Below are 27,669 nucleotides of genomic sequence, written 5' to 3'. Positions count from 1 at the left end.
AGGAGCTTGAGGCTGTGCAGAGCACTGCGGGGAAGCATGTGTTGCTGCCTGGTCTCTGTGTCCGGAGCCATCTTGGGGCCTGTGCGGTTGGGAACTGCTAAAGAAGGCAGACAGCCTGTGGGTTTCCGGCGGCTTGTTGTTCAGCTTTCAAGACATAACTGCAGGGTCTCCAGGTAGGAGCTGCTTCGGGTGGTGTCGGCGCTGCTAAGTCCCCTGTGTTAGCAGAGAGCACGGCTCAAGTGGCCATCTCGGATTGCGGCCAAGTCCGCACCCTTTTTTCATTTTTTTATTGCTCAGAGTCTTTTTTTATTCAGCTGTCAGCACAGAAGCCCATTTACAGCTGATTACTCATCATCGGTTGTTAAGCATTCCACGGCCGACTTCCCGGCCTCGCTCCTTAACAACCAGCTATTCACTGCACCCTGATTAGGCAAATCTTTGCCCAATCAGGGCTTAGAATGCAAAAACTATTCATAAACTTCTTCATATGTAACATAATTTCTGTTTAGATCACCATGTTGTATTCACCCCAGCCAGGCTATTCTGTCCCCTCCATGGATAGTGTATTTTCACTTGCAGGACCCATTCACGTCTAGCATAGTAAGGGCGCATGTTTTGTGGACCGTTTTTACTGTGCCACGCATAGGGCAGCCTGTTGATTTTAATGGGCTGGTCTACATGTGACTCATGGGACATTTTGGTTTGTTGTGGGTTGCTTGTTTTTCGCAGCATTTGCCACTCCTTTTTTCACATGGAAAAATGTGTGTTTGCTTCTGTGTTCTGTGTGCCATTAACAATTAATTGTACTGAAAGCACAGCTAGAAATTTTAGGTGTATAAAAGTGGCCATATACTATACAATCTGATTGTACAATCTACTTTAGATTTACAAAATGTATATAATAGGAGGAAACACCTATCTAGCCAATCACTCTGTATCCACTCAGACAGGCCCTTGCACTACATAGTTCATGGTAGATCTAAAGGAGATTATACAATCAGATTGTATATTTTATGGTGAACTTTAGGGCCCTTTTACATGGGCAGTCTGGCCAGCAGACTCCGCTTTGCTTAGCGGGGGGATTGCTCCACATTCCCCCGTTGAGCAGGCGAATGACAGATCCGTCTCCTCTTACTGTGCAGAAACACACCTGTCAGAGCCCCGCTCTCATCTATGGAGAGATTGGATGAAAACAGATCACTGTCCGTTTTCATCCGATTCTATCCGATCCATCAGATGGATGGAAAATAGGGTCGCTATACATCTGGTTTTCATGAACAGGATTGGATTGGATAGCAGCAGGTGACCATCCACCGCTCCATAGGAGTGAATGGAGCATCTGATCAGGTCTGCTTGAAAAACTGACAGAGGGACCTGATCGGAAAGCTCGTATGAAAGGGGCCTTATAGAACCTAGGACACACGTCTCCTCTTTTCCCTACTACAGCTCTATACACATAAGCTGTTATTTCATATCTCATTTTCTGCACACTTCAAAATGCCAAATGAACGCTCTATGCAACATTAAGCTGGGGTTCATACTGTAGCGAACACAGACTTTGCATATGATTCGCACCTGCACTGCAGTGTCGATCACATGCAATATCTGTGCAATGCGAATTCAGCCATACAATTTCTATGTGTTGATAAAGTAACACGAAATGGCTCCAAACTATCAATGTATAAATGAGTGAAGCTGTCCCTTTAAAAGTGGCTAAACACTCAAGTGGTATATATATATATATATATATATATATATATATATATATATATATATATATACACACATCTACTAAAATCAAAATTGGGAATCTAATACCTGTGATTATATATAAAATATAACTAAAACATTTAACAATCAGCTTCAAAAGAATAATATACAATCAACAAAAAATCCCTAAAAAAATCAAGACACCATGATAAAACGTGAAAGAGTTCAAAAATATTTTTAGGGATGCAGTTCTAAAGGTGATAAGAGTGTCAAATCACCCTAAAACATACGTGGGGTGTTCCCACTCATCAGTACTGGTTGTAAAAAAACTCAAGGTTGGTAGATATCTCTACACCAGCAACACAGGTAATGATAATTCCTTATTTTTTGTTGAACTTCAGGCAATCATGCTTAAAGAAAGACAAAGAAGACACAATCATAGCGTAGCAAAGCTTAATAGCAGGAGCTAATGCAGGTTAGAAAAACAATGCCCACTCACATTTGAAAGTGCTATGTGCTAGCACCAACATCAATCAACAACTTTAGGGTACCTATGTACGCCATCCAGACGCCCATGGTGTGTGTTCCAAAGCAAGAGGAAGTAGAATCCAGCAGGCATGGAAATTATGTCAGTGAGGGATGGGCAAACAGCCTCTATTCATTTGTTACGCTATGATTGTTCCTTTGTTGTGTCTCCTATGTCTTTCTTTGAGCATGATTGCCCGAAGTTCAACAAAGAATAAGGAATTATCATTACCTGTGTTGCTGGTGTAGAGATATCTACCAACCTTGAGTTTTTTTTACAGAAAGTGCTGGTGAGTGTGAACACCCCACATATGTTTGAGTGATTTTACACTCTTATCATCTTTAGAACTGCATCTCTCAAAATATTTTTGAACTCTTTCACGTTTTATCATGGTGTTTTAATTTTTTGGGGATTTTTTCTTGATTGTATATTATTCATTTGAAGTTGATTGTTAATCATGTTTTAGTTATTTTCGTATAGATATTCATATGTTTTTTAGTAGAGTATTATATGTATTTTTTGTTTTTTTGAGGTAGCGCCATACCCTTTTTACACAGCCTTATACAAAATGTATGCTCGCATTGGATTTTCACAAAAAAGGTAAAAAAAGTGCAGGGACTTTTTCTTTCCTGCACTGGAATCTGTCCGCATGAGTCTTCTCACATCTGTGATCCAATCTGGGCGTGTAATTGACATTATATTGACACTCGCAGCCATTCACAGAAGGCAGTGTGAGCTGCCTGCAGGAGAGATGTGATGTGGGAATGGGAGCTGTAATGGCGCTGGTTCCTGCATCGCCACAGTGTGAACCCAGGCTAAAATTAAGTAAGGACATTTATTTAGTGAGAGGGTTGATCACTGATTGATTGCATTTAATTTAAAAAAAACATACACCTGGGAGTGGGTGGGTAGGTAGGAGGGTGAATGATGCAGGGTGTGTGCTAATGAGGTCAGCTGGTCAACTCCTTCCTGTGTCATGACCTAAAGTCTGTCCAAGAAGTAAGGTAGAAGTAATGGATACGTTTGGAAATATGGATAAAGACAATGAAGTAAGTGTATGTTGAATTAATGGAAAGCTTTGATATTTTTGCAAAAGAAGTACACTAATGCTATATTAATGCATAGGGGAGCTGGAATTTAAGAAAAAAAAGGTGGATAAAGGTGAACTTAGCCTTTAAGCTCCTGGTGAAGTGGACCAAAGTCCAAGAAAAACGTCAAGCTTTGCAGACATTGTTTAGATAAAAACTGGATATAAGTTTGTATACCCAATTGGGCTATTGGTGTAAAAAGCCAAGTTTACCCCTTGCCGCCGAGCGTACGCAGATGTGCATACTTGGCTTTCGGGGGTTATACCGGGATGATTCCCACAGCTGCAGGCATCATCCCAGTACTGTTTTTTAGAGCCAGCAATCGGCTTTCCAGCGATAACAACCAAAGCAGCTAAAAGCCACTTGCCTATTATACCGGAGGAGCCGGAGGGGATGACCCCCTCCAGCCGCTCTTATCCGGCCTCCCGTTCCCCCGAGAGGCTGTTCCTTGTGACAGCAATAAAATTGATCATTTATTTTTAAAACGATTTATTAATATTAAAATAAATAAAAATAAATAAGATAAACATTATTTAAAGTGCCCCAGTTGCCGCGAGCTCGCGCAGCAAAGAAATCGCATACGGAAGTCACGCCCACATATGTAAACAGTGTTCAAATCACACATGTGAGGTATCGCCGTGATCGACAGAGTGAGAGCAATAATTATAGCACTAAACCTCCTCTGTAACTCTAACCTGGTAACTGTAAAAAAATTGTTGCCATTCCACAAATGCGTGCAATTATAAAACGTGACATGTTTGGTATTTATTTACTCGGCGTAACATCATCTTTCACATTATACAAAAAAATTGGGTTAAATTTACTGTTTCGTTTTTTAAAATTCATGAATGTGTCCCTTTTCCCAGAAAGTTGTGTTTAAAACACCACTGCACAAATACCATGTGACATAAAATATCGCCATTTTATTCTCTAGATTCTCTGCTAAAAAAAAAAAAAAAAAAAATATATATATATATATATATATATATATATATATATATATATATATATATATATATATATATATATATATATATATATATATAATGTTTGGGGGTTCTAAGTAATTTTCTAGCAAATATACAGATTTTAACTTTTAAACACCAAATGTCAAAAATAGGCTTAGTCATGAAAGGGTTATTGATACGCATAATTTTAACTGTGTGTGGTTTTTAATTAATTTGTAACTTTGAATGATAAGCAGACTTGTGCCATTAAATTCCCACCATATCTTGGAGGCAACAAAACCTCCTCCTTTTTTTATACTGGTGTTTGATTAAATGAACAGCATTGGATGGAGCACAGATCATAGACTTTGTTCAGGAAGGGGTAGGGGAGTGTCATTTCAGTATAAGTCAGCTTGAATGAAATTTTTTATGTGTAGTACAGTGGCATTTTAAGTTCAAAATACTATATTTCTAATAATAGGAATAACATTTTGGTAATGTTTATACTATGGCTAGTCCAAAAGTTGAGAAAGGAGTTGTATTGGTCTTTGAGCTTGCAACCAAGCCTTGTAAAAAGCTGCTAAAAAAAATGCTAATGTGCCTAATATCAGGAAAAACACTGTTTTAAATGTTTTAAAAATTTGTTTTTGTTAATTATTAGTTTTACTTTGTCATTATATCCACAATTACCAATAGACCAGTAACACAATTTTTTGCACCATTTTGTTTAATGCCAAGTGTGCCAAGAAAAACAACTGCTATGGAAGGTGTTAGCTGATGTGCCTAAAAACAGGAAAGACACAAATGTACTTTAATTAAATCATAAACCTTTTTAAATTATGTATATATGTAATTTTAATAAAATGTTTACTTTTATTTTTGCTGTTGTGTCTGAAGTTATCAGTACACCAAAACACAATTAATTGCACAGTTTTATCGAATGCCTATATATATATTTTTTTCTTCTTTAAAGCAAATGAACACAGTCTTGTAGTTTTATTCCACAAACTTTGAATATTGCCTTGGGAATATATCATAGTCTCAGAAGCCAAACGTAATTCTAATACACAATTCTCAAATCTCCAAATATGCACCCATCTGCTTTGATGATTTACTGTTGGCTTACTGTGCTGTGTAACTGCTGTAAGGCAAGTTGCTAGTCCATGATTGCTTTTGTGGTTATAGTAGTCAAATTTCATAATGTTAAACAATGCTTCTGTAATACAGAATGCATAATCAAGCTGAAGACATTAAAACACTGACACTATGGTGCTATGTGACTACTGTGATTTTACCTCCAGTTAAACTTCCAAATATATCCTTTTTTGAAAACACTGTGAGCTTAAGAAGATAAAGTGTGCAAAGAAGACTTAAATATGGATTCCAATATTGTACTGAGATTGATTTTTTAAAGTATACCTATTAAGAGTGTAGTATTGGGGCTACCATTGCTTGTCTTCTTGTGAAAAATCTTGTTGCCTGGCTGATTCCTTCATGCAGCAAATGAATGTCAGAAAAAATCTTTAATTTATTTTAAGGGAAATTATCAAAAGTCATCAAAAATGGAGCAGACAGAATATGAAAACAGATGAGCATGGCAACCAATCGAGTTCTATCTTTCATTTTCAAAGCTTAAAGGGTAAGTCCATTCCCCTCTGAGTGATCTATGTGCATTGCAAGAATTTTAACAAAGTTTGGTGCAGATTCCTACCTTTTATAATTCTGAAGAAATCCCTGTGTGTTTGGCTGTATTCATGTGGGAAAGTTAGTCTAATGGGAGTGGTTTCATAATTATCAATCAGCTGTGCACCTGCAGGGCACTAATGAGGAAAGCTGCAGGGTCTGCATCCCTTTAGATGCGATTTTCTACCGTGGGTATCTCACCAAAAATTATTATTATTATTTTTTTTTTTTGCAGGGGATGTCTGAAATCTGACTTGTACCTTAGTGCAGACTTCTAGGAAAATCAGTAAACCAATCACACAAGTAGGAAATAATGTTTCTGGGGGGCATTCTGTACACATTCTGTGTACAGAACACCTCCAGGTAGCCATATTGTATTGCATTTTCAGAAAGCACATGTCGGCGGTATTTTTGAAAGCCCATGGTGTGTGAAACACACTCAGAAATGTCACCCAGTGGCAAAAAATGGGTGTACACAAGCCCTCTAAAATCAGAGGGCCTTGCCCTGATCCCCCAGGGCATTAGGCTCCAGACTGGGACTGAGGTACTTACACTTGGTCCATCTGCCCGAAACCAGATGGAACCCATTCTCTGGAGGATCTGCTGAAACAGACCCATCCAAGTACTAGGTGGGACTCCCCCGAAGGGAGACCCCATGAGAGAGGGTGAACTAAGCCAGAAAGCCATGTCCACTCCCTCCCAAGACTTTCAGGGCAGGCCTAAGGACCTACACCATACCAGTGCAACGTACTAAAACCATGTACAAGCATAAAAATACAAAAAGTGACAAACGTGGGTTTAAATAAAAAGAAAGCGGGGAAGAAGGATGTGGAGAGGAGAGTGAAAAATGGTCATTATGTGAAACAATGACCAGGCCCTCTGGCCAGGAATAAAAAATTCCTCCAGTCCCAGCCAAAAGCACTGACCCAGGTGGAAAAAAAAAGTGGGATAAGGTGCAGTGACCATGGTGCCATAAATAAAAGTGACCCTCACTTACTGTGATATTATGGCACCCCTGGACTGCCACTCCAAGGACACATACACCATGGGTTTTTCTCCAACCCTGGCCCTGCAGCCCCCACCCCTACCAGGAAGGCCTGGATCTCTGAGAGCTTAGGGAGAGTCCTGGACGCAAGGGCTCAACCACCACTCCTGTCGCTCCTACCTAATTTCATTAGAGAAATACTAACCATCCCCCTGGTGGCAAAGGGGTCCAGTGTTCTTTCCTGAAAAACTGGCAGGAGCAAGGACCGCACCAATCTAGGCCAGAAGGCCAGGGACCCGACCCATCTGCCAGACCCAGCACCTATCTTCACCAGGAGCACCCTTCAGGCCTGCTCAGACACAACCATGCATTGGCCTCTATCACCTAAGAGTGCCCCTACCGAAACAGACCGTCCAGATACAATTGCACCAGAGGATTTGCATAGCCCTCCACATTGGCAGCAGCACAGCACCTCCTCTGGCAACTGATAAGAACAGATACTACACTTGATCTTAGCCAAAAGGCCAAGAGACTAACATCTCCTTTAGAACAATGTCTATAACAGGCTGGTTATTTGTGGAGAATATATCTATGGAATCTGGCAGCTCCATGGTGTCATCCCCTGAGTCATGGAGAGAGCTCACCTCATGATCTGCATCCATCCAGAATCTTGCATTTTCTGGGCTCCCAGAGGTTGGTGTGGTTGGCGAAGATTGTGGGCTTTTAGGGGGGCTGCTCCTTTTTTGAGTTTTCCCTTTCTGTGCTGATTAATTAGGAAAGCCAGATGCCGGGGTGGATGAGCCAGCACCATTTTGTTTAGGCCTGAGGGTGAAGAATTCCATGAGTTTCTGGGGGCAATCAATCTCCTTCCTGTTCCTGGACATGATGTCTTCTCATTTCTCTGGTGCTTTAGAGCAAGAACACAGAGTTGGGGTGAGAAGAGATGGCCCTGGTAGGTCAATGTGAGCTGTATTTGTCCCATTGGTACCAGAGCTCTGTTACTAAGCATCTATCATGATCTCCCTCTAGCTCTGCCCCCTCAATTTTTTTATCCCCATAAATGTGGATTTACCATTTGACTAAACAAGGTAAAGATAGAAATGAATTGGTTGCCATGCACAGCTGCTCCATAGCTGCCTTCTCCAGATTTGATAAATCTCCCTGTGCAGAGGAGGCACAATTGAGGTTTGAGGCTGCGGGTGCAAAGGAGACACAATAGAGACTAGAGACAGTAGGGTTGTTTTACTAAAGGCAAATAGAGGTGCATTTTACAGGTGCAGTTGCACTCTGCTAGTGTGTTTGACCCAGAGAATAGTAAATGAGCGGAAGCTTTACTTTACAAAGAATACCCATTTTTACATGGGAGGAAAAAAACAATATTTTTGTTTGCACATAGATTGAATGATGGAAGTCAGCAGAACTTTACCCTATTTACTAAGCTCTAAAGCTACTGCATTTGCAAACTGTACACTTTGGGGTTGTTTTACTAAAAATGGAGACAAAATCTGGTGCAGCTACACATGGTAGCCAGTCAGCTTCTAATTTTAGCTTGTTCAATTAAACTTTGACAAAAAAATGGAAGCTGGTTTCTATGCAGAGCTGCACCAGATGTTGCACTTTCCAGTTTTAGTAAATCAACCCTTTTATTTGCCTTAAAGGGGTTGTAAAGGTAATTTTTTTATTTTCTACATAGGTTCCTTTAAGCTAGGGCATTGTTGGTTCACTTACCTTTTCCTTTGATTTCCCTTCTAAATGTTTTTTTGCTTTGTCTGAATATCTCACTTCCTGTTTCTCCTCAGTAAACTTCTCACCATCATCGGAGCTGGTGGTTAGTCAGCCAGAACAGCTTACTGAACAGCTTACTGGGGTGAAACAGGAAGTGAGAAATTTAGACAAAGAAAACAAAGAAAAAAAACATTTAGAAGGGAAATCGAAGGAAAAGATAAGTGAACCAACAATGCACTAGCTTAAAGGAACCTATGTAGAAAATAAAAAAATTACCTTTACAACCCCGTAAATCAACCCCTGTGGGTGCAGATGTGGTGCAGCATCATTGAAACCACAGAGGAGATAGGATGCTCCCAGTCTGTGTTATTGTTTAGAAGAAAAAACAGAAAGGCACATACACCCCATCATCCTATTTTTGTATGTTTTTTTTTTTTGCCAGGGGTATTGGGTAATTTGGTAATTGCATGGATTCTTTGAATCAGTAGACCCGGCCAAACTTATGATGCGCTGATAGGAGTGAAAAAAGGAGGCTTTAAACAGCTGAAAACTTTTGAATAGACCATCTTGATCACTGAAAGTTTTTTTTTTTTTTTAATGTACATATTCAGTCCGGTCTATTATTCCTCCCTAGTTAAATTACAATTCAGAATTGACTTTATGTTCTGGTTGAGAGAAAGTTAATGCAGAAAGATGATGAAGAACATCGATCCCCTCAAAAAAAAAATATATATAATTTGTGTTACTGGCAGGATTATCAGTTAAATATAAGGGAAACAAAAATGAAAAAAATAACAACAAACAAAAGTAGCCACCATATAATTTTTGTTTTTTGGTTTAGATACATTTGCTAATACTGTTAATAGGTAAATCAATTAATAGCACATATTGAATGAAATTACATATTTACACTGTTTTGAATAATTGATTATGGATTTTTATATTTTACTTCTATACTTCTATACCTGATAGAGATATGCATTTGACGTTGTTTGGATGGTGTCCTTTACAATAAGAAATGTTTAAAAGAACTTAAATACATCTGTTTTCTTCTTCACAAACATGCATGCATCCATTCTTTATTAATAGGCTCTTTTGTGAATCCAACATTCCTTCCAGATGTCCTGTCCCTTTCCATATACCTTTCTACAGCTAAACCTGCAAAAAAAAATAACAGGCCTGCAGTGCTGGTCTTAATCTTCTTCAAAGGGTGGTCTGGTAGATTGGTCAGTTCCACATACCTCAGGCAATACTTCTCAGGCCAGTTCAATACTTGCCTCATTATAGCCTTTTTGAAGATTTTTTCTCTCTCAAGATGTCATTTTATTTCATCCATGCTAAAATGGACGCTATAGATAAAAACCAGATGACAAAGTTTGATATCATATGGAAACCCTGGATTAAATATTATACGTCAGATAATATTGACAACCGAGTTTTATTGTTATGGTGATTAAGATTTTTTATAGAATTACAACATTAGCTGATATATAAAACCTCCTCCGGAGAATTATTCCCTCCCCTTCCCCTCCTATATACCTTTTATGTTCTTCCCTTACTATATAATACTTACTATAAACATACTTTAGAAGTTATGGTCAAAACTTTAAAATCATATATTTCCTTTTAGACATATTTATATTTTCTTGGGATTAAAATGTTTAAAACTCAGCTATAAGAATGTTTTCAAATTCTAAAATATATAAGGCCATTTATTGTCATTCCCACGAGAATATCTTGAAATTCTTCTTTGCTTTGTATCATCCGTACTTCAATATGTCTACTTTTTATTTCTGGTATCACATAATTTGTCTTATATTCTGTACATGTAATTTATTTTAACATAAAATAAAAAATTTTGAACGAGAAAAGATGTCATTTTAAGAGATGTATGTCTCCATAGTAGAACAGTTCCTGTGCAACCTACAACCTACTTGAACTTGCTCTTTTCTTTTTATTCTTTACAGCATCCTGAATTATCTGCTTGGCTGGCCTTTGCTGCATCAAATTGTCTCTTAGATCTTAGCGGATTGTTGTCTAGTGCCTAGAGTTACCTGTATCTTGTTAGTTCATTTATTTATCATTCACTCAATTTTTAACATGTGTATGTTATTTTGTTTTTACATCAGGTAGATGACTATTTTTACTTTGGATATGGGTCATAGCTATGTATGGGTTGCCACTTGTTATTGCATTTGTCATGCATCACTACAGTCTCCCCATATAAACAGGTGATTTTGAGGACAAGGATTGTGTTTTTTATTATATTGGGAAAGCTACCCCACCTACGGTCTGGTTTGGAAATCTCATATATACACAATGAGCTTTCCAAAGATCAAGATCTCAGAAGATGGCAAATGTATTGTCTAGTTTCACATCCTTTGTCCTATCTTAAAATGATCTACAGGAATAAATGTGAGATCTTTGTCAAAGGTTTTGTTTTGTGTCACATGGGTAAGGAGGGGGGTGAGGACCCATGGAAGTAAGAGGCGATTGAATCTTCTGTCCTTGCTTTACTTTCAATATTTTCATTTCAATTTTCAGTATAAAAGAACATCATTTACACTCATGGTGTCAAAACCATAAAAAGACAAACACAATAACTTACAAGGCATCTAATAGGCATGGTAAAAACAATGAGAGGTTAAGAGGGAGGGTGGTTTTCCAGGATGTACAATAAGCATTTCCTAAGGGATATACAGTAGCTAATATACTGGAATGGTAAAGCCAGCAGGGAAGCCTCCTATAAAAAGGCGCTCCATCAAAATTCCATTCTCCACATCTACTATCTATTTCCTAGGATTGAAGAAAAAATGTACAGATTTTCAGTACAGCTTTTAAGTCTTTTTTTGGATAGTTTACAATTTCTGAGAGTTGAAAGCAAACTTATGGCAACTGATAATAATTTTTTAGAAGACTGAAGATGAAAACATGTTACCAAATTTGTGTCACAGATATTAAAGGGGTTGTAAACCCTCATGTTTTTTCATCTTAATGCATCCTATGCATTAAGGTGAAAAAATTCCTGGCAGTGACTGGCCCCCCAGCACCCCGTTTTACTTACCTGAGCCCTGGAATTTCACACGCTAGAGATGCTCTCTTCCTCTGCCCCGGGTTCTCAGCTCCTGATTGGATAGATTGACAGCAGCGCAGCCATTGGCTCCCGCTGCTGTCAATCAAATCCAATGATGCGGGGACGGGGTCGAGTCAGGCATTCATGTCTATGGATGCAAATGCTGGACTCAGAAGAGCGCCCACAAGGTTCTCCTGGGAGGGTTATCTGATGTGGGGAAGAGCCACAAGAGCCTTCAAGGGACCCTGGAAGAGGCTGTTCGGGGCCCCTCTGTGCAAAATGAGCTGCACAGTGGAGATAAGTATGACATGTTTGTTATTTAAAAAAAATGTAAAAACACACCTTCACCATCACTTTAAGCTTGTATGCAACTGAGCACATTGCATCTGGAAATAATATTAGTGTCTTGTTTAATAGACTGACAAGGCCAAATGTTACAGTTTAGTACTTCAGATATTCAGTATGTATGGAAAGATTGCAATTTCTGAGTGACTGTGTGGGCATATTACATTGGGAAAGAACAAATCGGATTCTTGATTCAGAAACTGAAGAGGGAATAAAAATTCAGATTAGCATCACCGCTATTAAAGTGGTTCTAAAGCTAAAACATTTACTTACCTTAATGCATTTCCTGGATTAAGGGAAGACATGACATTGGTTCCTGCTGCTTTCAGCCAGATTCAGTGAGGAGGGAGCTGAGGGGTGCATCTCCATAGGAAGTGGCTTGAGGATGAGCCAAGAGTGCTGGCATCGGACCCCAGAGGGTGAGGAATTGGTGGCCACTCTATGCAATACCTATTGTACAGAACAGGTAAGTAAAACATGTTTGTTATTTAAAAAAAAAAATGAAGACTTTAAAATTACAAATGATTTTAATCCTTTTTGGACAGGCTAAATTTACAGGTATTAGGAATCAGCATGCATATTGCATCTGGGAAGAAACAAATGGTGTCTATCTGTTGTTTCAAATTTAAAAAAAATGAATGCACAGATTGTAGCACACATTTTAAGCCTTTCTTTGAGATGCATGCAGAATTAAAAATAAATAGTGTTTTGTTTCAGACTAAACATGAAAAAAGGTTACAGTAGTGTACCCCAGATCTTTAGAATGTATGGTCAGACTGCACTTTCTGAGGAACTGATCAGGCATATTGAAGCTGGAAGTTAAAAATAGTGTCTTTTTGTGTTAAATGTTAAATAAAAAGAAAATTAATTGATTCTGGTATATCTGGTGAGTGGCCATTGCATCAGGTGGTGGTGAAGTCACTCTTTTGGTGGATATAGCAGCCCTTTATACAGGGGGAATATATTTGCACAGAAGCGATCACTCATGCATTGCACTGAAGCAAATTATAATTATCATTGTTCTTTATTTTTTCATTTTTTGTTATTTTTATAACACGGAATTGCACTTTATATATTGTTGTTGAATTGTATGAATGTATATGTCTTCATTAATGGTGTATATGCATTGAGGAAACTATATATGTTTTGATATATGCACAACACTTTAAATTTTTATAAATAAAATAAATATATGCAAACATTGCAATCTATTTCAGTGGTTCAAGGTCAGGAGGATCATCTGATACCCTCAGACACCCCATCTGGGAACAAACTGTGTCTTGAAGGGGAGACGCTTCAGCTAACCTTTAATCTTGTGTGTAAAAATTCTGTAGGTCAGTAAGGAATCAAGGGATACTTTCAAACTGTGGTCCTTAACCAGTTGCCGACCAGCACACGCCGATGTACGTCGGCAGAATGGCACGGACAGGCAAATGGGCGTACCTGTACGTCCCTTTAAATTTGCCGTCCTGCCATCGGGACCCTGGTCGGGACCCCCGTGAGTCCGGTCGCGGGACCCGTGGACTCGATCGCCGCGGGCATACCCGCGATCGTCTCACGGAGCGGCTGAATGAAGAAATTCCGTTGTAAACAGCATTTCTCCATTCTGCCTAGCAACTAGTGACGCTGATCTCTGCTCCATGTGATTGGAGCAGAGATCAGTGTTCACTAAATGAAAGCCCAACCCCCCCACAGTTAGTAACACACCCCTAGGAACACTTAACCCCTACACTGCCACCCACTGGTTAACCCCTTCACTGCCAGTGTCATTTACACAGGAATCACTGCATTTATATAGCAGTGATTACTGTATAAATGACAATGGTCCCAAAAATGTGTCAAAAAATGTCCGATGTGTCCGCCATAATGTCGCAGTCACAATAAATATCGCTGATCGCCGCCATTTCTAGTAAAAAAAAAAATATTAACAAAAATGCCATAAAACTATCCCTTATTTTGTAAATGCTATAACTTTTGCGCAAACCAATCAATAATCGCTTATTGCGATTTTTTTTACCAAAAATATGTAGAAGAATACGTATCAGCCTGAACTGAGGGAAAAAAATGTTTTTTTATATATTTTTGGGGGATATTTATTATAACATAAAGTAAAAAATAATGTGTTTTTTTCAAAATTGTCGCTCTATTTTTGTTTATAGCGCAAAAAATAAAAACCGCAGAGGTGATCAAATACCACCAAAAGAAAGCTCTATTTGTGGGGAAAAAAGGACGTCAATTTTGTTTGGGAGCCACGTCGCACGACCGCGCAATTGTCAGTTAAAGCGACGCAGTGCTGAATCGCAAAAAGTGGTCTGGTCTTTGACCAGCAAAATGGTCCGGTCTGTAAGTGGTTAAAAGTGGACAAGAAATAAACAGGTGGCTTAACAGTAACCATGTATTTTTAATATTGAGGGCGTTATGCTTTCATGTAGACTTTATATACCTATTACACATCACAAGGTTACACCCAAAGTGAACTGAAGCTTATGGGTAGTGTTTAAGTTGTCACAGATAGCGCAATTAACAGGTAGAGCTTACACAATGCAGTGAGATAGCGCTTGTGTAGGAGAGTCTACTGTGGTGTTCTAGATAATTCTGGGAAGTTGGCTACCCTATTGGGGGAGCCATGGTATATAAAGAAAGAAGTAGTAGAGGAAAGGGGAAGAAAGGGAAGATAGGGTGGGAGAAGGGGGAACCCGTGGTGTCACCAAATGGAACCTAGTGGGGAATATCAATATGCCATTAGGTGATATCTATTACAGGAGTAGAAGAGATTTGTCAAAGTTGGGCGGCTGATATTTGTGTTCGAACTAATTTACACCATAAATAAGTAGAAATAGTAAAAGGTTTCAACCCTTGGTGGGAAAATGCATTTGGATCTTTCAGTTTGTAGCTCCCACATGCAAATTTTTAGTGTTGCTGGTGTGACAAAGTAAGAAAATGGAGGAGTGTGACACATCTTTCTTGGACTTTGTTTTTTTTATTACTATTATTTATTTATTCCATCTATATTTTCTGTTATGTATGCACAATTTTATGGGGAAATCACTTAAGTTATACATTAATTTAGCGAAATCACTTAAGTTATACATTAATTTAGCACCACACTTTAATTTTGCTAAATTTGTATTGAGCCACTAGGCATGAGTGTGGCTAGGGGAATACTTCTTCTATTCCAGCAGCTGGTGCAAACAAACTCTTCTGCTGAATGCTACAGCTGGAGACAGTAGGTGGAGTTGGCATAATCAGGGAAAGTTTGCAGCCTATGCTTGAGCCCCATGCTGACTCTCTTCCACTCGAAAGGAACCATAAGGTAAATCTTTGACACCCCTTGGAAGAATTTCATTCCTTTTGCTACAGGCTGCTGATTTTAATCTTGTATTATGGGTGTAGAGGTGGAAAGGTTGGAGCTTGAAGCCCTTTTCCTGCTGATGGTTGTCATTCAGGTGCTGCTCCTTGTGAATTGTGTAGTTAGAAGCCATGTGTCTCATTGCACATGTGGTACCCAAATGACCATTGGTATTACAGTGGGTTCACACTGATGTGGTTTGGGTGCAGAGTGATTTATCCACATTTTACAGGCAGTTTTAGGTGCACTGCCATTGACGTCTATTAGACCATGAATCTTTATGAAAGAGTATTAAAGTCCTGCATGCTGCATCTTTGATGCTCTTTCACAAAACAGTGAACACACAGTCTAATAGAAGTCAATTGGAAGTCAATAGGAACCACGTATAAAACATGTATACAGTCACACTGCACCTATGTTACATCCAAACCTCAGTGCACTAGTATGAACCCAGCCTTAATCGGATGATAGCAAAGAAAAAAAAACAAGAACGCATGGGACTTTTTAGGTGCTACTTAAGAGTACAACTTTCATTAGCCATTATTGTTAAGGGTCAGTTCACACTGGAATGTGCTTGTCCCATGCAATCCAGTTTTGGCAGTCCATTTATCTTAGTGGGCCACCATACATACCAAAAAACTGGAAAAAGCAGCGCAAGCAATACTTTTTCAGATCATAACACACCAAGCTGCATGGTAGTGAGTTACCATGTGGTTTAGTGGCCACAAATGTTCTGTATTTTTATGAGCTATGTTTGAGATGCCATAACAAATTAATTGTCACCCATGTGTGTTTCGCAAGGGCAGCATGCTCACACATGGTGCTGGAAATGTATGCTGAATGCATCTTTTCTGCACTGCATTCCAATGTGAACAAGCCCTAAATCAGCTTTTATTACAAGCATTTTGCTTTAAAGTTAAAAACCATCAAAACTCTTTTTTTCACATTGTGTGGACAAAATAACATAAAATAAACTATATGCTAACACACCTATTTTTCAAATAGCTTCCAAAAAGATTTACACAACAGGACACGGTTAAAGAATAATAGGGATTTTAGTCATTCCCTTATCTATTTAAAACAAAATTCAAAACTATTTTTTTTTAGCTTTAGATACACTCTAATCACTATTTAAATGAGATGGAATTTCTTTTTTATTATGCACTCAACATATCCTGAGTACAAAAAAACAGTGGATGAACGTATTGTCCTGGGAAATAAATAAACAAGGCAAACAATATCTGACATTTTTATTTAAACCTACAGAGGGAGACTCTTATGAAATCCCAGATCAGCTTTATGCATAATATGAAGCACCAATAAACCATTTAGTAAACAATTTAAGATTAGATATAAGACTACACAGAACACTCCCAAAGGAGTGGAAGAAATAAGTATTCTTGTCATACTCTTGTATGACGTATATCATATTCTTGTCAAGTAATGTGTAAAAATCCCACAAAATAGACAATAATACTTAAAATAAAAGAAACCCTATGGTGACAACATTAAAAAACCAAAAGTAATTTAGCATCAGGTAGATGAGTTCTGGCTTCTATTAGTTGCTAAGTATCTGTTGAACCCTTTAATGCTCAGTTCACACCGTGGCGAATTGGATGTGGTTTCCCCGCATCCAAATCACAATGGCAGGAGATTTTGACTGGATCTCTATGGAACCCGGTGCACATATCTCCGCAGCGGGTCCGTTTTAGGTCCGAATTCAGCCCAATATTTGGACCTGAAATGGTTAACCAGGACAAACCAGACCCCCGCTGAGAGACGGATGTGGTTCATATGTGAACTCAGCCTCAGTGTTACCATTTTTCTGCACAGCACAACTTATTTGTTTTTAATTTGTGGCCTTCAGAGAATGAGACTGATTTACTAAACAAACTAAGATTTTTCATAATAAATTGTATGACACAAAAATGTGATTGGATACTTGAAGTAAATATGTATTTCATTTCATTTTAATATTGAAATTTTTTAGGGGTCTATATTAAATCAGCCCTAAAGCTGGCCATAGATAGGAAGTGTTTTCTCATTTAGGAAGCAGGCAGAATTAAAAAGAAAAAAACATATATAGATATAGATTTATGGCATTTTTATTAATATTTTTTTTATTAATAAAATCTGCGATTTTTATCATAACTGCAACATTGCCGTGGACAGATCAGACACTTTTTGACATTATTTTGGGACCATTGGCATGTATACAATGATCAGTGCTATAAAAATGCACGATTACTGTGTAAATGTCACTGGCAGGGAAGGGGTTAAACAATAGGGGGCGATCAAAGGGTCAGCATGTTCTAACTGTAGGTGGATGGGCTCACTAGAACATGACAGAGATCACTGTTCCCAATCACTGGGAGAAGTAGATCCATGTTATGTTGCTTGGCAGAACAGGGAAATGCCTTGTATCTCCCCGTTCTGCCTCTCCGTGCCATTATTGTGGGCCACTGGCAGACATCGAGTCTGCGGGGCATGCTCCTGGGGTGTGCAGCGCACGTGAGCCCGCTAGCCATGGATGATGCAGCAACGCACGGGTACGTTGTTTTGTGCACCCGTACAACTTTGCCAACGTATATCGGCGTGAGCCGATTGGCAAGTGGTTAAAGATGTCTAGATGCTGAACCCCATTTAAATCAATAGGCGCAAAATCTATCAAATTAAAAAATGCTAATTTTCTGGGCTAATAGGCAGGTAGGTTTAAAATAAATATATAATCTGAGGGATGGACACTGCCCTTGGGGAAAAAATAAAAAATTTCATGTGACCAAGAGTAGTGATTTTTTTAAAGCACTGACATTTACAAAGGAAAGTTTTAGATTGCCAGCAAATGCCATCTCCCTCCTGGGTTCTTCTTTTATTTTTATTTTTTTTACAGATAAAACAACACACAGATGTTATGTATTGTGGAGGACCTTTAACTGCTTGCTGCCCGCCCACCATCATATGATGGCAGAGTGGTGCAGCTCTTGTTCTGCTCCCCTGCAGCTTGGCGATCGTGGCCGCACCATGTTGCTAGGACATGGTGCGACCCCGATCTGTGGAAAGAGCCAAGTCCTCAGCTCTTTAAACATGTGATCGGCTTTGTCCAATCACAGCCAGTCATATGTAAAAAAGGAAGTGCCTGTAATCGGCGCTCCTCGCCTCACACTGACAGAGTGTGTGGCGAGGAGAGCCAATCAGTGACAATCTCCTCATAGGGGAACATTTAGGAATGTAATCAGGGCACTGATCATCAGTGCCCTGATTACAATAGTAAAAAAAAGTGTAAAAAAAACATTGCCCACCAATGCCAATGATCAGTGCCCACCAGTGGCAGCAATCAGTGCCCACCACTGCCCAAAAGTGCCACCAATCAGTGCCCATTAGCATCCCAGTCAATGTTGGCAATCAATGCCGACTATCGGTGCTGCCCATCAATGCCCATTACTGCAGTCAATCAATGCCCATTGGTGCCGCTCATCAGTGCCACCCATCAATGCCCATCAGTGTCCATCAGTACCGCCTATCCGGTCCGCCTATCAGTGCCCACCAGTGCCACCTATTAGTGCCCACTAATACCACCTGTTAGTGCCCACTAGTGCAGCCTAACAGTGCCCACCAAGTGCCACCTATCAGTGCTCATCAGTGCCACATATCAGTGCCACCTGTCAGTGCCAATAATTGTGGCATATTAGTGCCTCCTCATCAGTGCCACCTAATCAGTGCCAGTAAGTGCCGCCTCATCAGTGCCCATAAGTGCCACCTCAGTTCAGCCTATCAGTGTTCATTGGTGCCGCCTCATCAGCGCACATCAGGGATGGCAAAAAATGACTTAGTTACAAAATTTACTGACAGAAAAAAAGTGAAAAACTTTTTTTTTCAACATTTTTGGTCTTTTTTTTGTAAAAAAATAAAAAACCCAGCAGTGATTAAATACCACCAAAAGAAAGCTCTATTTGTGTGAAGAAAATGCTAATAAAATTGTTTGGGTACACTGTAGCATGACCGTGCAATTGTCATTCAAAGTGTGACAGTGCAGAAAGCTGAAAAATGGCTTGGGCAAGAAGGGGCTGAAAGTGCCCTGTAGGCAAGTGGTTAAAGAGGTCTGCATGTTTTTTAAGATGCTGACAATGAAGTTTTATTTGCTGGCAATTTAACTAGATGCTGACCACTGGCTGTCAAATGACGGCCAGGCGGCGCACCTATTGTGGCGGGAGGCCGTCATATGACGATCGTGTGTGAGGAGGAGATTGCGGTAACATCTCCTTACCGCCTACAGTGTACACCAATCTTACTGATTGCCCCCCCCAATAAAGAGGACCTGTCACCACCCCTCATAGTACCTGTCAATCACAGTCCATCAGAGTACCCGTCACAGTCCATCAGAGTATTTGAGTACCTGTCACAGCCCATCAGAGTACCCGAGTACCTGTCACAGCCCATCTGAGCACCCGAGTACCTGTCACAGCCCATCTGAGTACCTGAGTACCTGTCCCAGCCCATCTGAGTACCCAAGTACCTGTCAGTTCATCTGAGTACCCGAGTACCTGTCCCAGCCCATCAGAGTACCCGAGTACCTGTCCCGGCCCATCAGAGTACCCAAGTACCTGTCCCGGCACATCAGAGTACCTGAGTACCTGTCACGGCACATCAGAGTACCCGAGTACCTGTCACGGCCCATCAGAGTACCCGAGTACCTGTCACGACCCATCAGAATACCCGAGTACCTGTCACGGTCCATCAGAGTACCCAAGTATCTGTCACGGTCCATCAGGGTACCCGAGTACCTGTCACGGTCCATCAGGGTACCCGAGTACCTGTCACGGTCCATCAGGGTACCTGAGTACCTGTCACGGTCCATCAGGGTACCCGAGTACCTGTCACAGTCCATCAGGGTACCCGAGTACCTGTCACAGTCCATTAGAGTACCGAGTACCTGTCACAGTCCATCAGGGTACCCGAGTATCTGTCACGGTCCATCAGAGTACCCGAGTATCTGTCACAGTCCATCAGAGTACCTGAGTACCTGTCACAGCCCATCAAAGTACCCGAGTACCTGTCACGGTTCATCCGAGTACCCAAGTAGCTGTCACAGCCCATCAAAATACCCGAGTACCTGTCACAGTTCATCCGAGTACCCGAGTACCTGTTACAGCCCATCTGAGTACCCGAGTACCTGTCTCAGCCCATCTGAGTACCCGAGTACCTGTTCCAGTCCATCTGAGTACCCGAGTACCTGTCACAGTCCGAGTACCTGTCACAGTCCGAGTACCCGAGTACCTGTCACAGTCCAAGTACCCGAGTACCTGTCACAGTTCATCTGAGTACCCGAGTACCTGTCACAGTTCATCTGAGTACCCGAGTACCTGTCACAGTTCATCTGAGTACCTGAGTACCTGTCACAGTTCATCTTAGTACCCAAGTACCTGTCACAGTCCATATGAGTACCTGTCACCGCCCTTCAGAGTACCCAAATACCAGTCACCAAGCCATCAGAGTACCTGTCACCAGGCCATCAGAGTACCCAAGTACCTGTCACCAGGCCATCAGAGTACCCGAGTACCTGTCATCATGCCATCAGAGTACCCGAGTACCTGTCATCAGGCCATCAGAGTACCCGAGTACCTATCTCCAGCCCATCAGAGTACCCGAGTACCTATCTCCAGCCCCTCAGAGTACCCAAGTACCTATTTGCAGCCCATGTTTCATAAAATATACGTTGGGTGTTTGCTTTCCAAAATGGGGTCATTTTGTGGGTAATTTAGCTGTCCTGGTGGTCCAGGACCTTCAAAAGTGTGAAGGGTAGGAATGAAATGAGATGTGTCATTTATGCTCCTAGAACGCCTGAACGTACTACTTCAATGTTTGGCCTCTCTATGTGGCCAGGCTGTGTAAAAGTCCTACACATGTGGTATCGCCATACTCGGGAGGAGTAGTAGAATGTGTTTTGGGGTGTGATTTTTGCTATATACATGCTATGTGTTAGAAATATCTTATAAATTGACAATTTTGTGTAAAAAAAAATGCATTTTAATTTTTTTCCACATATTCCAAAAACTTCTGGAAAAAAATTAACCATTCAAAAGACTCATTATGCCTTGCAGATTATACGTTGGGGTGTTTGCTTTCCAAAATGGGGTCATTTTATGGGAAATTCCATTGTCCTGGTACTCCAGGGCCTTCAAAAGTGTAATAGGTGGTTGAGAAATGAGATGCGTCATTTTTGCTCGTAGAACGTCTGAAGGTACTACATCAATGTTGGTGCTCTGTATGTGGCCAGGCTGTGTAAAAGTCTCACACATGTTACTTACTTAATACCTTGGAATGTCTACTTTGTAAAAAGGGGTCATTTGGGGGTTATTTGTACTTTCCTGACTTGTTAGTGTTTCAAGAAATGAGATACACCTGATGTACTGAAGGCCTGATCAGAAGTGATCAATTTTCAGTGATTGGCACCATAGTTTGTAGACTCTATAACTTTCACAAAGACCAAATAATATTCACTAATGTGGGTTATTTTTACCAAGATAGGTAGCAGTATAAATTTTGGCCAAAATGTATGAAGAACAATTACTAATTAGCAAAAATTTATGACAGAAACAAAGAAAAAGGCATTTTTTTCACAAAATTTACGTTTTATTTTATTTATAGCACAAAAAATAAAAAACCCACTAGTGATTAAATACCACTAAAAGAAAGCTCTATTTGTGTGGAAAAAAGGACACAAGTTTCAAATGGATACAGTGTTGGATGAATGAGTAATTGTCATTCAAACTATGAGAGCGCTGAAAGCTGAAAATTGGTCTGGTCAGGAAGGGGGTGTAACTGCACTGTATTGAGGTGGTTAAACTGTGTATTTTTTTTTCTTAGCATAGAGCCCTACAAAAAATACATATCAGAACTTATAAATCTGGTATGGATGTTAAGGGAGGTCCCCCAGGAAATACATACCAGACACTTAAGGGCCATACATGTGGGCTGAATATCGGATGGTATCAGCTGGTTCAAAAAAAGCCAGCATTTGGCCCGTGTGTATGGAGGATGGTCTGGCAGAAGCTGGCTGTTCAAGAGCGCTGACCAGTGTGTTCTGGCATGGAGGTCAGCCCTCATCAGAACACAATAGTTTAGCGGGGGAGATAGCTGTACTAAAATCAAATTGTTAGTACAACGGCTCTTCCTGAGCTCTTCTGTTTTTTATGTTTCAGCTTGCTGGGTTGAAAAAAACCTTTAGCATGTACCAGGGTTCAGGGTCTAGTATAGATTTTAAAGGCAAAAAGACCTGAGCATGCAAACTGGTTGCCCATGATTCAGGGGCAATAAGTATGTGACCCCCTTCTGAGCCATGCTTTCCAGGAAAAGCACCTTGTTACTATGTTGAAGAGGACAATAGCCTGTTTCCTACAACCTGGCTGGTTGTTGTAAAGGTCTGCAGGTCGGGGCTTATTGGAATATCAAACCCCCTTTAATAATAAGGGTACCCCCAGATACTGCCCTCATGCATGCATGAGTATGGAGTACTATTCACAAAGATGTCATCTAAAAACAAAGAAAACAAAACATTTGAAAAGTCTTTTAAAATCCCCCAAAAGTCCCTTATTGTAAATCCATTGTCAATCACGATGCCTACTGCCAGCATGCACACTCCTAAACATAAGCTTAACCACTTCCGGACTGCCACATGCTGGTATACGTCCTCACTTTGAGGATGGATATCCTTGTTATGTTATACCCCGGTATTGCCGTGTTAGGCGGGCGGTCCTGTAGAAGATTAAAGTGGTCTTTGCGGCAGATTCACTGCGAGATCACTTTTATTGGCGATGGGAGGGGGCCCCCCTCCCACCGCAATCCGGTGCCCTTCACCGCTGCCGTCGGCAGTGGCAGAGACAGTCAGATCCTTCCCGTGGCTGTGCATTGAGACAAGTGAGGGGAAGATGGCCCTCACCCGTCTCCATGACACTACAGGGCGGAAGCAACGTCAAAACGTCACTTCCGCCCATAGCTCTTAAAGGCCTATTTTTTTTTCATTTTTTTTTTCATTTTTTAAGTGACAATTTTTTTTTATTGCATTTTTCCCGCCGATCTCGCGTACAGAAGCAAACGCATATGCCAATAACACCCACATATGAAAACAGTGTTTAAACCACACATGTGAGGTATCGACGTGATCGGTAGACCAAGAGCAATAATTCTAGCCCTAGGCCCCCTCTGTAACACAAAAACATGCAACCTGTAGAATTTTTTAGTTGAAATAATTTTTATTGAGCAGTTTGTTGTACAGAGAACAGTATAAAGGTTTTAACAATTGACAATAAGGCACTTACATAGTAAAGCCAGGATATACTATAACCTCTCTATGAGTTCCTCTGTTCTTATTTGTAATCAAATAAGGATTGACTGCATAATAGTATGTTTAATTAACATTATAACTTATGTAAATAGAAAGATCATAAGATTTATGGAACTTCAACAAATGTCAACACTTTAGTGTTGGCAATTAGACGATATAATAGTAGAATGATGATAGAGGAGGCTAAGGAAGGGAAGAACGGGGAAAGGGAGGAAATTTAGGCAGTAATATAGTTACAGGACTACGACCAAGAGGAGTTCAGGGAATTCCAAATTGACCAATTGGAAATATATCTTGCAACAGAACCGTCTTTGAAAGCTAATATATTTTCGTAATTCTGCCACAGTATTAACTTTTAATATTAGTTCTCTCACACTGGGGATTTCACTGGTTTTCCATTTGCTTATCATTAAGGATCTAGTGGCAAATACACTATGCATTGCTATAGATCTTACCATTAATGTATATTTTGACATATTAATGCTCAGGATTGCTTTTTCAATAGACAGCTGTACAAAGACCCCAGATACCTTCGCAATTAATTTGAAAACTTCTGTCAAGAATCCACGTATGTGAGGACATGCCCACACCATATGGACCAGCATTCCCACCTGTCCACAACCCCTCCAACAAAGATTTGAGTTGCTGTTGGAAAATTTAGCAACTATGTATGGGGTGTAGTACCATCTTGCCAGTAGTTTTGTGCTAATTCGTCATAGTTCGAGCATCTTGAGAATTGATTTTTACATTTGGTTGCATAGATCCCTTGTTTTTCTGTGAAAACCTTGCCCAATTCCTTTTCCCACTTGATTAGTTGGTTGGATTTGAGAAAGACTGACTTGGAGTTGAGTAAGTCGTATATCAGGGAGATACCTTTCGCTTTTGAGTTAGTGGAATTTAAGTGTCTCCAAAGTTGTGTAGGGATTGGGAAATTATTTGTATTTAGTTGTTGATAAATGGCGGATATTTGGAAATGTGTAGGAAGGTATACTGAATTTATCTTGGATTTCTGCAAATATCATCAGTGTGTCATCCTTCATAAGGTCTTTTAAGTGGAGAGTTTCCTTTCTTAGCCAGTGAGACAGGGAAATGTTTGGAATTAACCAATGTATGGATTCCAGAGGGATGGAGACTTTTGTAGAATGTGCCTTATGGTATGTTGCCTCTCTTAAATATGTCCATGCGCTCAATGAAGCTTGTATGGTGGGGGAGTCTATTGAAATATTTGTATGTGACACATTGTGTGCTATCAGGAGGGACTTTGGTGAATAGGGAAATAGCCAAGACTGTGCTACATGGCACCATGGTTTAGCTACAGGCTGGTCAAACCAGCCTCTGAGCTGGCCTAGAATCGCCGCTATATAGTAATCTTTCAGGACTGGGATACCTAGCCCACCTACTGACCTATGTTTCTTTTGCATTAATGAGGGGAATCTTACTGTCTTAACTGCCCAAACAAAATCCGATAGTTGTTTTTGCATGGATGTAAAGAATGATGATGGAATAGAAATTGTAAGTGCTCTGAAATAATACTTTAATTGTGGTAGAAGTAGCATCTTATATGCCGCTAGGCAGCCGCTCCAGGAGATGTAATGCTTCTGGATTCTAGAAATTTCCTGTTGAAATTTTGGGATTAATGGATAGTAATTGCCCTTATATAGATTTGAGATAGGTGAAGATAAAGAGGGATTTCACTGTAAAAAAAAAAAATTAAAAGCCAGCAGCTACAAATACTGCAGCTGCTGACTTTTAATAAATGGAAACTCACCTGTCCCAGGGTCCAGCGATGTCGGCAGCCAATGCCGATCGATTGCTCGGCTCTCGGCTGCTGCCGCCACCATTCTAGGTGAGGGAATCAGGAAGTGAAGAATTGCGGCTTCACTGCCTGGTTCCCTACTGTGCATGCACGAGTCATGCAGCGCAATAGGAATGGTCCGCACTGTCTCTGGGACCCATGTGTGTCCCAGCAGACAGAGCGCCGGGACAGGAAGAGACATAAACTCCCGTGGGAGTCTATGCCCGGAAGTGGGTGCAAATACCTGTCTTAGACAGGTATCTGCACCCCCCTCCCCCCTGAATGGTGCGAACTGTGACACCGGAGGGGGGGGGGTTCCGATGAGAGGAAGTTCCAGTTTAGGGTGGAAGCCCACTTTAACTGGATTCCCAAGTATGAAATAGAGTTGGAGAACTAAGGGTATGGAAGGTCTCTTTGGATGGCTGATTTAGTTGAATTGTATATTGCTATACCTAGAATGCTTGATTTAGATGCATATCTCTTATAGTAGGCTATCTTACTAAACTGAAGAAGAGTGTCATGAGCTGCATCGAGTGATATATAGGGATCAGACAATGTCAATATGACATCATCAGCAAAAAGTGAGATGTTGTTGGTTCCTGGAGGGATTGCCCTGGATAGTGGGGTGTGTTCTGATCTTTTTCACTAGGGGCTCCATGACTAAGGCAACAATTATAGAGGATAGTGGGTACCCCTGTCTAGTCCCATTGGTTATTCTAAAGTTCCTGGAGAACATGCCCTCTGTGTATACGAATGCTGAAGGAGAGGGGTACAGTGCCATAATGGCCTTCTGGATTGGACCAATTATACAAAATTTCTCCAGGACCTTAGTTAAATACCCCCAATGCACTCTATTTCTCTACATTCTCTATGTCTAACATGAGAAGCAGAGAAGGTCTTTTGGATTTTTCAGCAGAGTGTATAACGTTGATCATTCTTCTGATTGCATTGTTCGCCTGGCGACCAAGCACAAAACCCACCTGATCATGTTTATCAAGTTTCGGTAAGAGACTGGACAATCTGTTTGCAATTAATTTGGCATATATTTTAACGTCAACATTCAACAAATAAATGGGTCTGAAGTTTTGTGGATTAGAAGGTTCTTTACCCGGTTTAGGTAAAGTAATTAAAGTTGCTGTTAGCATTTCTGATGGGAAAGAGGATTTAGACATTGTGGCATCAAAAACTTGTTTTTGAAACAGCTGATAGTATTCAGATGAGTAGCCTTCTAATTAATACATTTTTGATTTCAGTGAACCTAAATGGTAAGTTAAGTGATAATAGCTCCTTTTGGGAAAAGTTTTGGAAGATGTATTGAAGAAAGGAAGTCAGTTATCATGTCGTCAGTGGGTTGATGGGTGTCTGGGTTGTCTTTAAGATTAAACAAAGATTCGTAGTAGTCGCTGAAAGCGTCTACAATTTCTTTAGGGTTCGACACTGATTTCCCTGTTTTGGGGTTTTTCGTATGTTGGATTTTTTGTTTGATCATTTTATCTTTCAGCGGATTCGCCAGCAATTTCCCCGCTTTATTACTGCAACAGTAGGTATTGGCTTTTAATTTATGAAATCATAATGTACATAATTCCTGTCCAGCATAGAATAAAGAATCTCTAGTTTTTTGTGTGGTATTTTGCTTGTTGATAGTTTCTAGATTTTTGTTTAACAAGTCATTGAGCTGCTTTGTCCGCTGTCTCCTGAGCTTACTGCTCATTTGTATGAGCAACTCTCTAATATAGACCTTATGTGTGTTCCAGTGTATGAAGGGGTCTTCCACCGATTGAGCATTGAGTTTGAAGAAATCCTTCAGAGCATTTTTAATAAGTTTCGAGTTTTCAGGTTGGGATAGAGTAAATATATCATTCCTCCATCTATTTTCCCTTGTTTCAGTGCCATCGTTCCCCCACACTAATGCAAATTGGTGCATGATAAACATCTCTGCGTTTTTTTGGTTCCAAAATTTGCCATTCTTTCATGAGTCAGAGGCCTTCTTTTATACTAGAAATCATGTAAGAAGTGCTCTCTTTGGTGACCAGTAGTTTGGCAGGTTATAGCCATCTTTATGGAATATGATGGTGATAGTGGCCCGTTGCCTGCATTGCTGC

General features: G+C 40.3%; 1 pseudogene; it reads right to left on the bottom strand.

Annotated features, from left to right (window-relative positions):
• Positions 1–7,324: 7,324 nt before the first annotated feature.
• Positions 7,325–7,475, bottom strand: LOC143979959 (U2 spliceosomal RNA; annotated as a pseudogene).
• Between the last annotated feature and the right edge of the window lie 20,194 nt (positions 7,476–27,669).

This window comes from Lithobates pipiens, unplaced genomic scaffold (genome assembly GCF_037356315.1).
Source record: "Lithobates pipiens isolate NorthernLeopardFrog02 unplaced genomic scaffold, aLitPip1_a1.2 Scaffold_13, whole genome shotgun sequence".
Taxonomy (NCBI): domain Eukaryota; kingdom Metazoa; phylum Chordata; class Amphibia; order Anura; family Ranidae; genus Lithobates; species Lithobates pipiens.
This window is presented reverse-complemented; position numbering and strand designations above follow the sequence as displayed.